Source organism: Phasianus colchicus, chromosome 5 (genome assembly GCF_987193195.1).
Source record: "Phasianus colchicus chromosome 5, bPhaCol1.hap1.1, whole genome shotgun sequence".
In the NCBI taxonomy this organism is placed as follows: domain Eukaryota; kingdom Metazoa; phylum Chordata; class Aves; order Galliformes; family Phasianidae; genus Phasianus; species Phasianus colchicus.
In genome coordinates, this window is record NC_143440.1 from 25104447 (window position 1) to 25118783 (window position 14337).

At 44.2% G+C, this 14337-nt stretch overlaps 1 protein-coding gene across 3 annotated transcripts in view; it reads right to left on the reverse strand.

The window, feature by feature from the left end:
• LOC116229186 (transmembrane protein 263-like) overlaps positions 1–14337 on the reverse strand; it is a 219389-nt gene that overhangs the window by 50858 nt on the left and 154194 nt on the right. The window lies entirely within an intron of this gene.

The window sequence follows — 14337 nt, forward strand, 5'->3', positions numbered from 1 at the left end:
TCAAGGTGGGAGCAACACAGCACCTTATACCAAGTGCACGGAAAGGACTGATTAGAAAATGAATTTCAGAAGAGCTTTTATGACATTTGCTGCTCTTATTTCCAGGCTTGCCGTGAAAGTGCCCCAGAGTCTCTTTGCTCCTTCACTGAGGAATATATTTATGCAGAACCATGACAATTCTTACTTTCCCCTTAATCTCCTTTCACTAACTGTCCAATGGGCAACCCGATCTACCCTCTGAGCATCTTTTTCTCCTCTCCCTGCTCCTGAATGGTATTAGTATGCCTGGGAGAACCTAGAACTGCTGAGACCCCCTTTGAAGTTAATGTGACTGGATGGCCCACTGCGGCCAGCTGTGACCAACTTGTACCCTGCTCCTGGCAGAAAGCTCTCTGTAGCCCACAGCTTAGTGGGATTAGCTACCCTACCTCATTTTTAATATATCGTTCAGTTGTGCACTACCCTGGGGCAAAGCTTACTGCGCATTTCCATGGATGTCATTTGAGGGAAGGACTTGGATTTTTGCCGCAGTTGTCTTCTTCTCTGACATTTTGACAAGCTGCTGGACAGAACTACTTGGGAACTTGCATCAGTGTTTGCACTTTGAAAAGTTCTTTTGCAACAGCCACCCACGGGAGAAAAGGCCAGTGGATGAGTAAGTAAGCATGAAGAGATTTTTATGTTAATGCAGCCATGTCCAAGTGCTTCTTAAGCAGTATGTTTAGGGAAAAAAAAAAACAAACGCTGTGCATTTATAACCAGCTCTTTTGAGAAAGCAGCTGCAATAGCAATGGAAAACTGAGTTTAGTCAAAAAACACATTGTGACGAATAATAAAAAATTAGTTGAATCCAGAGCCTGCGATAGTAACAAGCTCAATATGCCCAGCTAGAACTAATCATAACGTACACAGAGAGGCTCCTGAAGTCCTGCCAGCCCCTTCCAAACACTAGATTCCCTGTTTTAAACGACTGGGCTCTGTAAACACCACCTCAGTGCCGACCAGTAGCACATCCAGTGACATCCAGGCCTGACCTCCTGCTCCTTTTTTACCATAGAAAATAGGGAAAAGTGTAACTTCAAAGAACAGGCAGCGTGAAAGGAGAAAACATACAGCACGTTCTAAGCAGAGTTTTCCCAACTTGTTTCACCTAAGATCCATTTAAAATCTGAGATCCAGCACAGTAACTTATTATAATACTTACAGGCCTCAAACAGGTTAAAAATGAACTGATAGAGACGTCTGATAGACAGAAATTTAGCTGACTGATCTTGCATGTAGATAATGAGCTACAAAAAAAAATATTGTTGCAGAAAGGAAAAATGTCTGTCAAAGTCCAAGTATGCTAATTATAAAGAACTTAATGGAAACCCACTTCCTGACAAATTGCACATTGAGAAATGAGACAGCTGAATATTTTAATAGCAGATCTCCCTGAGGAAAAAAAAATAAAATTAAAGAATAAAAGGAAAACAAAAGAAGAGGAAAAAAAAAAAGGAAAAGATTGTTTGCTTCCTCAAAAAATAAAAATCTCAACAGAGAAGCAAATTCTTGTACAATGAGGTTTGAGGAAATAGGGCAATGTAGCTATTTATCTTGAGAATTGGTGGTGATGCTTCAAGCAGAGACCTCAGCCAGGTCCATCTTCTATAATAACCTAATTAAATAGTTGTCATTCATGCAAGGGGGACGGAATGGTCAAAGGAACACAACAGACACCATGACAAGCTGGCGTGGCTGGTTGACAAGTGCTCCACTGAGGCAAGTCCGAAGTGGAAGCCTGAACAAGAAGAAAGTGATTAGAGAAAGCGCTGACTTCTCTTTGCACCATGTTGTGTTGACAGTGCAGGCTACTATGACTTAACTTGCTGCCAGAGAACACATCGAGGCTAGCTCTCCCTTTATTCGTTTCTTCTGTTCCTATGAGAAGTCCAAAAGAAAGGGCATTTGGTTTGGCTCAAAAAATCTCAGGTGAGTTCTCTGGAAAACTGGGCTGATCAGGCTTCTGCACTCCCAGCCACAGATCACCTTGGAGCTCTGCAAGAAGAGAAGCAGCCAGCTGAATTAATGCGAGGAATGAGCTGTCATTGTAACAACATTTCTGAATACAATAACCACCAGCTAAGTCTACGCTCAGAACATCTTCACTAAGTTTTTAACAGAAGCTAACTTAGGAAGGGAACAAAAAAATCACTAAATCTGCTAAATCGTCACTTGGTGATTGCAAAGTTTTGAAATGATTCTAAGACTATGAAGCCCACAAATACGCGGTGTTAAAAGCTCCCAGGTGCTGTGGCTTGGACAGCTGCTCAGGAACTGCAGAGAAGCCTTGTATGTAACATCAAGCTTTTCATAAAGCACCAGGCAACATCCAGAAGTCTTAGACTAACAAACCTTATTCCTGTTACCTCTATACACAAAGTACAATTTGCCAGGAGGAATCATCAACGACCAGAAAAGCCTTCTGTTCAGTCGGGCAGTTTGAAACCAGCTTTTAATGGTTCCTTTCCATATGTAAGGATGTGACTGCACCATGCTTCATGACACACACGTAAGTGAATGCAGGGAGTTCTTGGTCTGAGATCACAAGGGGTTGAATGAGAAGGCCGTAAATGTGGGGTAGTGTGGGACCTGCTAGTGTCCTCATAAGCAACTGGTCTGGAACATAAAACATCGGAGAGGGAAAACACCAGCAGCAGCTAAGGGAGAGCCATTAAGACGAGTACATCTCAGTCACAAACATCTCCAGCTGGCTCCCGGAATTAAACAGAGGATTTAATTGGCACTGTAGAAGCAACTGCATTAATTCCACTTTTCAAGGACAGTGATAAACCTTTGATTCCTCAAATAGCAAACGTATTAGGCAGAATATCTGGCTCCTTCCAGTGGAAGTGAAGACTGTGAATGCAGAATAACTGAAGTTCTATATGTGCCAAGGAAACAGGAAAGACTCCTGTTTCAGAATGGCTCACTCTCAAGCTCAGATAGGCTCCTTTTTCTTGCTGTCACTGATTTCCTTCAGTTAGTGCATGCGCAGCCCTCCCTCCCCATGCCAGCGGCCATCACCCAGGGACATGCCATGCCATCTGCACGGCCACTGGGCTGTTGGACACTCAGAGCAGGATGGTGTAAAGGGGTTGTTTTGCTCTTCCGAAGGCTGCAGGAAATCTCAGGGATGCCAGCAATTTCTGTGACTTACACTCGCAGCACTAGAGTACGTAAGAACTTACTGTCAAAACAAAACAAAACAAATATAACAGTTTCCTGAAGACCAGTGACAGAATTTGAACAGCACTCAGTGCAGTCAGTACATAGAAAAAAAACAAAACCAAAAACAAACAAGCAAACACCAAACAACAAAAAAACAAACAGCAATTTCTAAACCTTAAATTCCACTGGAATCAGGTATGTGAGGGAACAGACATAACAATGTTATACAAAAAATTTAAGAAAGGAAGAAAAGATGAGAGAATCCAGCTGAAACTGCAGAGATGTGTTGGAGCTGAGTTGTATGCACTGAATCCCAGCCACTGCATAAGGCTTCAACAGCTTGGCCTTTCTGAAAAGAGACCCAGGACCTCTGGCAACCACAACATGTCTGAGAAGACCTCAGGATCAAGTCAAATTTAGGGTGGTGGTTTGCTTGGCAGCAGGAATCCAGGATAGTAATGTGAGAGTTCTGGCAATGCCCTTGCAGCTGGAGCTGTAGGCACACATCCCTCCACAGCACCAAAACTCTGCAGGAGTTTCCACCTTAGAAACAAGAGTCTATAAAGAAAGAGGTGGTTCTAAACTTTGCATACAGCGCACACACAGACAGACTCACATGTGTTAGCATCCACATGAAAGGCTTTAGCTGGGGTGCAGGACAGTCTTGTGGTCGGTGGAGATTCACAGGAGAATGAAACATTGATTGGTGCATTGCTATCAAGAGAAGTTGATGTACTGCCTTTTAATACCGGGCTGAACTGAACCACGGATGCATTCAAGTTGCAGAGCGGATGCTCAAGAAGACAGGACTATAGGTGCTCTTTCAGCACATAAACATCTCAGAGCCCACGAGAGAGTAGGCTATGCCCTTACCAGAGAAGCAGATGGCTCCTCTCCATTCAAATATTCTCCTCTTCATCCCCAGTGCAGTCTCTGTCTCCCCACAGGCCATGCATATCAGAATGAACCTTCTGCCTTTCCAGTAGCCAAGAAAGATGGTTTTACTTTCATCTTTCCGCATGAATTCCAAAGGGAGCCAGGCGAAAAGGAGGTGTGGGGAGGCAACATTTTGACAGTGTGCAATAATGAAAAAATGACAGAAGCCACAGACAGAGGAACAAATAAGTCTCCCTGCTTCCCATGCACAATGATAGATAAAAGAGAATGGATGAAGGATCAAGCAGCAAGCAGGCTGCATGCAGAACAGACAGTGCACAGCCTTTTTCCACTGGGACCACAAAGTCTGATGGGCATGTAAGCAGTTGCTACCACTCCCACATTTTTTCTGAGTTCCCAGCTAGAACAGATGAGGACAATTGGACTTTTGCTGATGCTATTCTAAAGGCTAGTAACTAACTTTTAAATGCCTACAGCGTGATAAACGCTTCATCTGGGACAACTGAACAGCGTTCTGGAGAACATGACCCCCCTGCTTTCCTCACAAAGCACATCATTAATTAAGGATCTTCAGCCCTTTGGACTATACTTGCAAAGTGGACAAGTGATTTTGCCACTAAATGTACTTGGTACTTGGCCAGAACAGACTATGCAGCAGTTAGAACCTATATGGAATGTGATCTCCAAAGAGTTTTGGGAGGGGCAGAGGTAAATCCCAGCTTACATCAGCTGAGACTCACTGCCCCTTTTACATTTCACAACTGTCCAGTAGATTGTTTGAAATAGCAGAGAAGGGGTCCAGTCCATTTCCCAGGAGATGGCATCTACATCTTATAACTCTGTATCTTGTGCAGCCATTCAACATCCTAGTTCCTAGCTGACGTTTCAGCAGAAAGGCTAAGAAGGATGAAAGTGGTCTTCTCTTTCTATCACAGAAAGAAACCCATCACTGTGCAGAGACGACATAAAAACGTGTGGCTGATACAGGTGCACAGCTGCTGTCAGTGCTGTGCCACTACATTTTTTGTGAGTCAGTTCCTCTTCTCTCAAAACACGATGGAAATAAGCTTTCAGCACTAACAAGAGATTGCATGAGAATTAATTTTCCTACCAGCGACTGCTCATTCATTCTTAACCCAGTTAACCAGCTGCTCTATGGAAGCTTCTCTCCAGTGCCACAAGTCACCCCTCCTCCAAGATTTGCTGTGCATTGCGCCCTTCCCCTTTTCTTGCCCTCCCACTCTTCTTCTGTGAGCATTATCACTACTCCCTCCTCCAATGCTTGCAAACTTCAACTTCTCCAACTTGGTTTTGCCTTGTCTTTCACTCTGTATTCGCACTGCCACCAGCCCTTTTCTTTTTCCTGATGGAAACAGCATCCTGGCCAGAGCATTCTGTCTCTATTTTCTGAAGCCCCGTGGGAAAGATGGGATCGTTACTTGCCAGGACACGTGCCCAAATCCATCATTATGCAAGTCAGTGCCGGAGCCATTTTGCTTCAATTTGCTTTTCTTCGGGGCCCAAGGATCTGCTCACTCATTATACTAAATGAGGTGGTTTCCCAGCTTGAAAGTGCATTTTTAAAAGTCTTATTCTGCTTAATGATTCTTTTTGTTAATTTTAAATAGATTTTCAGAAAAAAATCTTTCTGCTGGTAAAGGACCCACAGCGTGGAAACTGTGGTTGGAGCTTTTGCTCCATGCAATGCATTCTTAATGATTTGAATATTTATCCGGAGGAACTTTGCTCTCTATAGGTGAGATATATTTCATGCTCCTGATTAACACAGAACTTAGCTTCGCTCGGCATAGGAACTGTGCTAAGCTTTTCCTCACAAGAAGTGATGAATTAGAGATGATGCGTAGAGCATGAGAGCGCCCAAAATTCAATATCATACTAACACTGCTTTGCAACTGGTATCACAGGTGACAGGTCTATTGCTCAAGATCTTGTTGTGAGGGAAATATCACCTCAGAGATCGCTTCTTAAAGGTCAACAGCTGCGAGCATGTTCAGTCTGACAATGTGTGCTGATAGGGCACAGATGTCCAGGCAGTCAGCCTGCCAACATGGGTAGAACTCCACCCACACCAGTTCCTATAGGAGAAGGTGCCATCCCCTGCCTTTCCTTACAGCCAACTACCACCATCCACAAATCTTCTAACTGCACAGCTAACTTTCTAACTCAGCTCCTGAGCACTGAAAGCACTTCACACCACGGTGCAGAGCAAAGAGATGAGCCAAGAAGCTGGTAGGCATGCTGAGGAGAGGACTCCCAGCAACAGTAGGAACCCTTCTAAGATGACAGGGCTTGTTCCGATAAATTCTGTTGTTGTTCAGCCATTCCTTGTAGAGACCAAGTGCAGGGGTTGCGTTGGCACTCCAGAAGCCAGCACATAAGGCCTAAGGGGCTCAATGGAGCCATTCGCCCAGGGCTGCATTTTAAGAGGAAGCTAGGTCAATAGGAAAGATCATTTATTGCAGGAGTGTGGGAATACAAGAATACAAGAAAAACTGTTCAGAGCAGAAGCTGTGGAGCAAGATAAACAGCACAGGAGTAATCCAACTTCCTTTGTGTTATTCAGCTCTCCTCAGAAGAGTGTGTGCTGCACGCTCCATTCTAGAGGGACAAGCCACACTAACTGCTGTGACACTAATTGCTACACATCCAGAAGGCAGCCTCGGTGAGAACTGTTCTTCTCTTTGCTAGCAGAATTGAATCTTACTAACAGTTCAGTCACCTAAGAAGGGATTCTGAACTGGCAAAACATAGACTCATAGAATCATTTGAGTTGGAAGGGACCTTTAAAGGCCATCTAGCCCAACGCCCCGGCAATGAACAGCGACACCTACAGCATCCTCAGGTGCTCAGAGCCTCATCCAGCCATGAATGTCTCCAAGGATGGCTTCCATCACCTCTCTGGGCAACCTGTGCCAGTGCCTCACTACCCTTATTGTACAAAACTTCTTCCCTATTATCCAAACTAAACCTCCCATCTTTCACTTTGAAACCATTTCCCCTTGTTCTTTCACAACAGACCCTGCTAAAGAGTCTGTCCCCTTCTTTCTTATAGCCCCCCTCTAGACAGTGAAAGGCCACTCTCGGGTCTCCATGGAGCAGGAAGGCAACCTGCATGTTGAGGCATTTCTGTCATGATTAACCTAATTTTTCTCCTCTGCTTCCTTCTTGCATTCACTTGATAGGTTTTATTTTAGGACACAGACAAGCTCTTTGGACCAAACACCATGCCTTGCCATGAGTGTGCAAAGCACCTACCCCAACTGCCTGCTGATTTTATTGGAGCCTCCAGGCTCCAATATCTACCTGATACAAGTGGGAACAAAAATCATAAAAGCTGGACACATCTCAAATAATATCACACCCAGTAAGGATGAAACATACATCCAGAACACAAAGACAACAGTGCCAAGATAACTCCCCACTTCCATTACAGCCCAACACAGGCAGGCTCCCTAAGGGGAAGAGGAGCCACGAAGTCTTTGGTAATCAATACGTTACAATTACTTAAAAGCTCAGGAAATGCTGAAATCAGAATGAAGCAGTAAGTATAAGAAAGGGGACTACTGAATGACACTCAAATTACACGCTACAGACATAGTATTTTAAACAATTAATATGCAATGCTGGTTAAAAGGTGAGTATCTGTCTCTGCTGAATATTCAAATGAAATTGCAAAAAATATCTGTAGTCCTTCAAATTTCAATGGGAGGCACATAGATAAAATTCTCTCTTGGCCAGATAATTCCATCCTTGGACTAACAAGTGTTCAGCTCAGTTTTCAAGGTCTGTACTTTCTACAAGTATTGTCTGTTGCTATATATGAAACTGTAGGGAAACGTAAATTGTTTACTCTTCCTTTCAAAGGGGACTGCATTTTAGAAATGGTTCAAGTATAAGAGTGCACTAAGGAGCACTGCACCAAGTCACTGCACAAAGTTACCTCGTCAAAATTGCACAGCTAACAATGTTCCCGAGGAGCTGTTCTCCACTTGCCTTCAATTTGTACCCTAAAACCATACCGTCTGGATTTCCTATTGATTGCTTCTGATAGCGATGCTAATCACATGAGCTAAGCTGCAATAGTTGGTTAATTTCATTACGCTTGGGTACTGAAAAGCCCCGAAGACATCTGAAGTGGACTTCAATATTTTTGTTTAACAATTTGCATCCCTTACTGTCTCTCTTAATGTGTTTGTGCCTGTTTAATCTTCTGTAAACTCTTATCTCTGTCCTTCTGATGTACACAAAGTACATTTGAGTAGGGCTGCAAACAGAAATGGGAATTCTTGGTAAACAAAACTTGACATATCCCTTGAAGGAAGCATGTTTATTGCCCACGCTGTGCTCTGAGTGCAACATATATACTGTGCAAGCGGGGGTTTGCAGTGCAGACACCAACCCAGACTACAGCAAAAGCCCCACATTAAAGTCTGCCTCCAGCAACCCTTTATTATTGCATGATACACCTCCGAAAAATACTGATGCAAAAGATGTTATTAGTTTTGCCACACGCTCGGTTTTTCAAAGTCAATTCTATTGTCTAAGCAAAACCAGGCACGTTTCTGGCTGTTGTCATGTGAATTTTCACTTCATGGAATAAGGGGAAAGAAAATCATTTTGTTACTTTGATGAAGACGCCTTGTACATTTTGACAAACTTGAGTCCCTCCAGGGTGCTTACTGGCCATGAAGCTCTTTCATATCTCATTCATTATCAGAGAGAGACAGGAAAATACTTCCTCATTTCTCTTGCGTATGAGTAAATTAGTGAAAACCACAGAGACTTGGTTTCATTAAAAGTGATGGAGTGAGACTGGCTGCAGCCACTGCACAGTGGGGACTGGGCTGAGCTGACTCAGTGCCGTCTGCCCGGCGAATTCAGGAAAAAAGATTAGCTGGAAATTTCTCTGTTGAAGCACTAACTGCTTACTGCAGCCGAATTCCAAGACAGCTTGATGCTAAACTCAAAAGCTAGTGAACATCTCTTCTTCCTCAGCTCCATCACTCCATAGCTTTTAGATGTCCATATGCCAGACCTGCATTTCCCTGCTAGTTTCAAACCGCAGCTATTACCATCACCAACTGTTACAGTTCCTTCTAAGTGACAGCCAGTGGGTAATACCTCTGGAGAACTTTTCCTCAGGAGTTTGTCAGGGGGAAAAAGCCCAGAGCCCCAGGATTAACTTCAAGCACGGCTCATACGACGTGACAAGGAAAGGAAAGTGGGAAGAGTCATTTGGACACCAGCTAAGTCAAACCTGTATCTTTCCACCAAAAACTTCTCTAAGAACCCATGCTCCTCCTGAGACCTTTCTTGTTGCTGTGCTGCTGTGACTTCTGGCATAAGAAGAAACAAAAGTGACGACACTGGCAGAGGATGCCATCTCCTCTGTGTGCTGCCTGCAAAGCTTTTGTGCAGAGCATGGTCCAACTGTGGTGTTCGCTGAGGGTGCTCACACAGCAGGATAGTGCAGCTGGCTGACAAAGGCAGACAAAACCTTTGGTTACAGTTACATGGGAATGCCCTGAAATCCAGATGGAGGGTAATCAGTTCAGTTCAGAAGCAGAATATCAAGGGAGAAGGAGAACTTAGGATCCCACTAGCCTACATCATAACATCCCCATACCTGCAGACAGCATGATGCATACCAGCTTCCCTGCCTCATTCAGCTCCCAGTTAGGCTTTATGCTCTCTGCCAGTGTAAACTGATTATCTACAGGGGAAGCCCAGCTCCAGCAACAGAGGGACCACCGTCTGTAACTTAGGCCTCCCCTTTTCTACACGCAGCATGCTCCCTATCTATGTTATATTTAACTCAATCTATTGTTCCAAGTCCCTCCATTTTATACACTTTTTCTTCTCAACCTCTGCTGACCTTAAAGATGGCAAAAAGAGCCACCTCTAATCAAAATCAAGCCTTTTTTATTAAAGTCCACACGGCTCAGCTGGTCAGTAGATCCCCAACCAGGTGGCAGAACCCTGCTTGGATGACTTAACACAAGTGACTTCTAGCCCTACTTAGCTCAAATTTCCAGAAAATCTGTGTTCCTACTGAGTGTGATAATATACTGCACATGCTCCTTTTCCAATGTTTTCTCTCAGAGAACGCTCTCATCTTTTTGTGAGTTATTCTCCCGTGATACAGCGCACTATTACCCTGTAAAGCTCACTGACTCAGGAGTTATGGGCATTTCAGAAATTACTGGATCAGCTATATGAAAATGTGAGATTTTGGGACATCCAGCACACAACACCCATCTACGTTCTGTTACCAGTGCAATAGCTAAGCTGCATGCAAATTCAATCCTTGGTGCTCACCTTGTCTTTTTACACAGCTCAGCGACCAGATGGCTGCCCTCTGAGGTGGAAGGGTAAGAAAACACAACCTGATGAACTGTCTTGCTCCTACTTGGCACCACAAGGGAGGAAGCAGCATTTTTTTCCATCTGTAATGGAATAATGACCATTCTCCTCTCCTATAGTAGGAATGATGCTCCTGTGAAAGTAATTCAATTTACTCCAGGATGACTGGTAAGATAACAGTACCGCATGGTTGACACACAAGTGAGTTCGATAGGACAGGGAGAGGAGATCAGCTGTTCTCTAGCAAGATGCCTGGTGCGAGCTGCCAACAAAGCACTACACCAGCAGATATGACATCTCAAACTCTACATACTCAGAACCACAAGGGCTGAAGAAGCTTATTAATGAATTGCTTCAAAAGCCACTGGCAGAGGCAGGCTATTGGTCAGCACTCAGGTTTTCTGTGAGTGTGCTGTGGGGGTCCCACAGTGCAGACAGAAGAGTGCAGGATGTACAAAGCACACGTGCACATGTGAATATGTGTGGCTCACAACATCTCCTCAATTTGGACCATGCAATGCTGCATAGCTCACAGAGACTCTACAAAACACAACATCCTGCTATGAAATACATTACTTTGAGCTCCACAACCCCAAAACTGCCTTTATTTCATAGCCTATTGCCAGTGTTCTCAGTGCAGAAAGTTAGTCCGTGTGAGTTATTCTCTGATCAGCACCCAAGAGATATATAGGCTGCACTTACGTTTCATGTTTGGAAAGAAATACTAATGCTATTCTGTACTGCAACCCTTCACCATTAGCAAAAGCAGTTTTGTCGAATAGTGTTGTCATAAAACAGCTGCTATGTTCCTCTTGAGAGGCAGCTATACCTCAGCAGTGGGAAACGTGGCTCCCATGCAGGCAGCAAGGCTGTGCCGTGCTCTGTAGTGCAGCGGTGTCCTTCTGCGGCAGCTCTAGGGCAAGGTGGAGCTGGTCTGGTGATTCAGGGCAAGACCTCATGGGAAAATGCAGATGTATTTCTGGCACAAGTGTGACTAATACCTTCCTCAGAGATTGCTGACCAACAGAAAAGGGTGTGCAGAGCTGGGCCCACAGCTGTCCCCTGGCCCAAAGCCGATCGCCTCCGTATACAGAAAGGCACCCGCACTGCATGGGGGGAAGCCGTGCACCCAACTGACCTCATCTGTCTGCAAATCAACTATGAAGCACGCAGGAAAAGACAGGAAAAAGGAGAACGTGAGAGCAAGCCTTTGAAATATTCAGGCAGTTCTTTTTCGCATGAAAGAGATGGTACAAGATGGCTTTTTGCCCTTTTTGCTCACATTACAAAGGAAAAAAATAAAAGTCAAACGTGGTTTGAAGCAGCTGGATTCACAACCATGCCTCACCTCCACTAGAACCCCCAGAGACGCTGCCATAAGCGCAGTGATGGCAGAAGGCTCTGAGCAGCTGCTGGAAGACTATTTAGCCATCCAACAAGGACTCAGCTCTCCACTTCTTTGCTTTTGCTGGCTTGCATTAGGTACATGTTCAGGGTAATTCTGCTTCACAGGTAAGGTTTGCACTTGAAACTTCTGCCTTATTTACTAATTTGAAATGCTCTGGATGGAGATTTGGATGAGAACAGCAAGTCTCTAAGAAATCCTTCATCTACCTTTCATTTTTCTTTATGGAAGTGGAACGTTTAGCAGAGAAATACAGCATGTAAAGGAGGAAATCTTCTGTTTGCCAATTCATACAATTGACCCATTCCATCTTGTAGGTTTCCAGCCCTCCAGCACTTCGGCTTACGCACAATGCGCACAAACAGAAGATGATCGCAAGTCCAGCATGAAAGATATAAAGTCTGTGGCCTATTTACTCCAGATGCACTCCTCAGGCATCCTCACAGCTGTGGGCAATGCAACTTTTTAAATCCTCTGGTCAATAACAAAGACTATGACTGCCAAGAAAAACATAATTCAGCCTTAGCCCAAACTCAGCAACTTCATATTAAACATTTATTAAAGAAAAAAAAACAAACAACAATTACAGAGAAACTCTTGAGAACACAAGTTCCCAAGCTAAATCTATGTGTAATCTGTCCCTGGCTAGCTACCTTTCTTTCAGAAGGAAAGAAGTACACCCCAATTAAAACTTCTTTCAGCCTGCAACTGTAACCATGGCACTGTTACCACAAGGCATCTGGTTTCAGCAAGCTTCCCAGCTGTTGGCTCCTTCTGCATCAGTTGGGATGCAGGGAGTTTCCCTTTCCTGCAGACATTTGCATAGGACTGCATGCTGGCACTGCCAGGGTTAAACCAAAACATTTCTTTAATTCCAGCTATGTTTTCACCCAGCTTCAATACTTCCACTATGAGGACTGAAAATATAAATTCAGTTCTGGGAGAACAGAAGCGTCTGCAACGCAGAGTCAGGCAGACTTCAGAGGGGGGTAGATCTCCATGAAAGGATGCAAAGTCTCTACTTTAGCAAGCCAAATCATTTTACTGTGAGCACTGAAGACAGAACAAAGTGGTCACTGTATGACCAAGACTATACAAGATTGCTTTATTCCTGTTTGTGTTGAGGTAGGCACTTGTTTAAAACCACTACCTCAAATATTTCAAAAGCACAGTGACCTCACCTAGCCAGTCGGAGTCAGTCTGTGGAAAACACATTCACAATTATCTTGACAGTCTTCCAAACACAAATCATTCTGGGATGAACAAAGGGAACAGTGATCCTTCTTCCCCCCTTTCCTGCACCTGACTCCGCTCCCTGGTATTTTCGTATCAACCCCTTTACAATTTCAGTCCCTCCTTGCCTGCAAGGATCTTTGTGTCGACGCATAAAGCATGAATGCCTAGTCAGAAGTAAAGCCACCAGCTTCCCATCTGCAGGACCCAGACAACATTACCTACTGTCTACCTGTTTGTCCACTGGCTTCCGCGCAATGGCTTGTTTACTGTCCCTCCTCGGGTGCTGGTGAGCCAAGGAAAACATCCCCGTTGCAGCCCTGCTGCAGCATTAGCCTTCTGCCTGAGGCTGACAATTCCTGTAACCACAGTCACTTTTCTGTTATGGCTGCGATGAAGCATGATGTTGTCATCAGAGCTCAAAGACCCACAGACTCACCCCGAGTCTTGCACATCAGCCTCGCCCAATGCCTTGGGACTATAAGCAAACCATCCCTGAAGAAACAGCGATAAGAATTAAAACTGTTTATTTCTGTTCAAGCTCATAACAGACATTTTCCAATCAAAGTAGCTAAAAACAGCATGTTCTTGTCTATTAAAGGCCTTATCTAATCTAACACTTTCCTCAATTAAGCAGTGCATATCCCTCTCTAGGCATTCTTGTTTCAGCCTGAGAGCTGGTTTTGATTTGACCTGAATTCAGTAAGTATTAAAGTATGCTTTTGTACATGAACCCGGAAGGAGGGAGCTCAGGGATGTAGAACTGACCACATGCAAGGGAGAAGACAGATGGGGACAAACAATTTGGACAACATGGTCGGCACACAGAGATAAATAACTGCACATTGTTATGCAGGAATGTCTCCGGTTATGGCAGGAACGACAACACAGAAAACTGCACATATGTATTTACTCTCCAGAGTTGGCAGGGGATGGCGATGAGTTGAGAATAAAGCAGAAGAAAACCCTGAAAGCTTAAACCCAATTCAGGGAAAGTTTTAAGAGAAAGAGACCAGGGCAACAACGATCATGCCCAGTGGTTAGGATAAATGTCTGCAACTGGATGTAGAACAGGGACAAGAACTGAACTAGAAAGCGAGGTTAGAAGTCAGAACATAAGCTAAGGGACAGAAGATTTAGAACAATAGCTAGAAGCACAGCTGTTAACCTGAGGAGCAACCCAGAGTTCAGTCTTCATTAATCACTGC